Below are 4,277 nucleotides of genomic sequence, written 5' to 3'. Positions count from 1 at the left end.
GCATACAATTGAAAAATACATCAAATCTCTTTATTTAATGTAAGAAATAAATAAAAATATGCATTGAATAACAATTCAGACGAATATTCACTTTTTAAATGTTAAAAAACGCACAAATTCCTTTACAAAGGCAAATATTATCTCAAAACTTGATACAAACCAAACTGAAGCCTAAGGAATTAATGGGTGAGACTCCCTTGTCAGAAATACTCAAAAGGAGGTTAATTATTATTAACCTTTATTTATGAAGCGCTGTAAATTTACACAGCGCTGTACATGCAATCTTTTTAGTTAGACGGTTCCCTGCCCTCGGGCTTACAATCTAAAAAGACATGACACAGAAGGAGAAGGGAGTGGTGGAGGGAAAGGGTAAGAGGTCCAGCAGTTCCTCTCTACCTCCGAGGCCTAGACTAAGGCAGATGGACTGGAGGGAGGGCTTGGCTTCATAATGGATGGTTAATCATTTTCCAGGGAAAATACATACTCTCAAGTAGGATAATGCATATACAGTACATAGCAATATAGGAAATGGTTTGATAAACAGGCACCAAAAGAACATCAAATAGTAAGTGACAATTATGCAATGCCTGGGAAGGCTTCTCTGAACAGGATGGTTTTCAACTCCGTTTTGAAGCTGGTTAAAGAAGTGATGGCTCTTGCTCGCGGGGGAAGAAGGTTCCAGGAGTGAGGGGCAGCGAGTGAAAAGAGGCAAATCCGGGATGGGGCAGAGGAAATCCTGGGCTGAGACAGGAACCCTTGACTACCAGAACGGAGGGCCCTGGTGGGAAGGTGAGGGGAAATAAGGTCTGATAAGTAAGGAGGGGCCAGTCCATGGAGGGCTTTAAATGTCGACAGCAGGAGCTTATACTGAATGCGGAAAGGGAGGGGGAGCCAGTGAAGGGATGCCAACACAGGAGAGATATGGTCACAGCGGTGGGTGGAAGTGATAATGCGTGCAGCTGAACGCTGAATAGAGATTAAAGGACAGAGGTGAGAAAGAGGAAGCCCAGCCAGGAGGACGTTACAGTAATCAAGTCGTGAGATCTTGATGCATTGGAGTTTTGATCATCAATGTTGAGCATGTTTGACAATGAATGGTTCGACTCAGGCTTGCATCCTTCTGAGGTTGCTAAAGTGAGTAAGTACCCAGCTAGTTGGGGCAATTAGCTTACACCTTGTAAACCACTTAGGGAGTGCTTAAGTGCACTGATAAACGGTATAGAAATGTACTTGCTATTGCTAATGGTGAATAGGAGAGGTCTGCAAAACTTGAGTTTTGCAGATGTAAGAAACAGCCACCAAGTCAGGAGCAGGAGAGAACTGTTGCCATTTATTTCTATCACATCATGTACCACCTCTTCTCCATTTTCAGAATGTATATTTGTAAATTAAAAGATTTCACATACATGCCTTCCCTCTCCTGCTGCTCACAAGAAACAGATGCTACAGTAGTCTTACTACTCAGAGCACTAGATCCCCAAATGTATGAAACAATGCAAAATGATTCTTAATATCCTACTAGGGCTATCAAATGTACGTGTCTTTTTCTGGGCAGGTGGAACTGGTTCTTTTTGGAGTTTCTGCTGAACTTTCCTTTTCTTTTCTTGCACCAGGATTGCCTTTGAATGTGGGAAATGACAAGTTGTTGTCCAACTGCAGATCGGTGTAGTTAAGTGCAGCATATCCGGCTGCAGTTTTAGTGGGTTTTTCGGGCTATGTGGCCATGTTCTAGAAGAGTTTATTCCTGACATTTTTCCAGCCGCTGTGGCTGGCATCTTCAGAGAATGCATTCTTTGAAGATGCCAGCCACAGATGCAGATAAAATGTCAGGAATAAACTCTTCTAGAACATGGCCACACAGTCTGAAAAACCCACAAAAAACTATAGATGCCGGCCATGCAAGCCTTCAACTTCATGTATCTGGCTGGTTTGTATGTTTTTCGATCCAAGCTTAGGTTCTGATTCTGATCCTGGATGCGCTCTGCTCTATGTATGTCCTCAAGAGCACCAACAGTAATAATGCTGTTGCTCTGTTGTTGTTTTTTCAGAAGAAGGCCTCATGACAGAAGGCGGCCTCAGAAAGGGCAGCTGGGTGCAAGGGTTGGAGTGCCGGAGGAGACGCCTCTGCACTCTGGAAATAAGTACAGTATCATCCAGATTCCACAAGGCAGTGATACCTTTCTGGGGCCAACCAAAATGCACACTATACATGTTGCAAGCTTTCAAAGCCCTACTGGCTCCTTTCATCAGGCAAACATGTTAAAAATGATACAAGAGATTTTTTTTTAATGTGTTAATTATAGCCCTGCATTTGGCCAAGATGTTATAGTTTATGCATCCAGTGTATTACAGGGCATAAAAATCCCCATGTCCACAAGAGCACTGGAGAATGTTATGTCCATACTGAGTCAGTCCCCAGAAGTCCAGGCCTCAACTATACCCCCCCACCATGCTTGTAATGCTGGACGTCTCACAACTAGAGGGCTCAATGCACCCTCATTTGGCCCCATTAGGCCAAACTCAAGCTGAGCACACCACTTTGGGCCTTTCTCCTCCATCACAGCAGGCTGTCCCCAACTGTCTGGCAGGGTCTCCACTGCAGTAGGCCAGGCTACGCCATGCTGTGACCCCGAGACCACTCCAATAACTATGTGCAGTGGATTGCACTCCCCAATCCTTGGGTACTGGGAGCTGTATGCTGCCATAGTGTTGTGCCAGGCATCAAGCCCATCAGCAGCCACATAGCTGCCAGCCATTGCAGTGACTACTGTGCCTCCTTCAACACTGTCTCCACTGAGCCAATGCAAGCTCAATCAGACTAGTGTGCTTGTTTTTGTTTTTGTTTTTGTTTTCCAAGTGCGAGATGACAGAGACTGAGTCAAGCACCTCAGACAGTGCTGAACATTGGCACCTCTGTTTGGGCCTAGGTTTTGTTTGTTTTTGGTCGCTGCATGCCTGCAGGACACAGAGAATAGCCAACAATATTTTGGGCAGCTTTTGAGCTTTTGCTGATGACATTTTATGCACTTCCTCACATAACTAAAATCTGCCTCTCAACAAATGGAAAGAATGATTAAGAAATAAGATTATCTCTGTCCCAGAGCTAAAAAGTATCTCAGAAAGTGAGATTCAGCCTCTGGATTATTGTGGATTCAATACTCCAACTCATCCCTTTTCAAAGAAAAAAGAATCATTTAATTTTCCCAGCTAGACAAGGAAGCCAGAATGAATAAAACAATTAATCTTATTAACCAACATGAAACAGATGGATCTATAGGGACAGACTCAATCAGAAAGGGCATGAACTTGAAAGATCTGAGCAAAGAGGCTGAGAGTAGGGGGTCACTACCCAAACATCAAACTCTATCCAACAGGCAGGGATTCGTCATTCCATGAGGTACTTAGAATTCTCTAGCAACTCATGAATGACTGCACTAGAGCTCTCTACCTAGCAGCCAATTCTAAATCAAGCTACAATTCCCAGGATTCTGTTGGATGGAGGCATGGCAGTTCACATGGCATCAAACTGGCACAATTGGGTAGCATGCATACACCTTTGGCCATCAGTTTCTCTAATAGGGTTGTGAAGTCAGGATTGCCCTTGGCCGTGAGGTTTATGGGCCAAAAACCTAGGACCTGGGGAATGGGTCCCTGGAGATATTAAATGTTATACATTAAGTGCCAAGCACAGTCGGTCACAATTTCTCATTCAAATACACCCAACGTATTTTCCGGTATGGAAATTAAGACAGACATATTATCTAAATGGACTGTTCCCAGATCAAAGGGGAATGAGGGGTTATTATTTTGTGCTTACTTGAGGAGACAGGATAAGGAGACTTTAATTTAGCCTCCTTGTTTCTATCCATAAGGTGGATGCAGAGCAGAGTGGTGAGCCCTTGCACCACAGCAACTGAGAGGAAGCAGGAAACTAAGCAAATCCATAAACATCTCCCCCCGCACCCCCCCCCCCAGCAGTCTTGGCCAGTTGCAGCAACAAATACAAACTTGCAAAGCCATGCAAATTTTACCAAGCTGCTGCTCTCCAAGGTGAGCTGGAGATTTGCACACCCTTTTGCCTGGACTTGTGCCCCCCAGAACTGGGGGTCAGGGCCAGACCCTGATGTACGGCAACTCTAATGTTCCATGTACAAAGAGTAAGAAAAAAACACATGTTGCATGAGAAGAACCCCCCTCAAAAAGACATGATGCTTTCTAGCCTGGGTTTGGATCCTGAGGGCAGGAAAAAAATCAGGGTTTGACTCAGGAATCAGTGA

The sequence above is a fragment of the Sceloporus occidentalis genome, unplaced genomic scaffold (genome assembly GCF_023333645.1).
Source record: "Sceloporus occidentalis isolate IW3139 unplaced genomic scaffold, rSceOcc1.0.p SCAF_1, whole genome shotgun sequence".
NCBI lineage: Eukaryota > Metazoa > Chordata > Lepidosauria > Squamata > Phrynosomatidae > Sceloporus > Sceloporus occidentalis.
The sequence above is the reverse complement of the archived record's forward strand: the minus strand, read 5'-3'. Positions refer to the sequence as shown.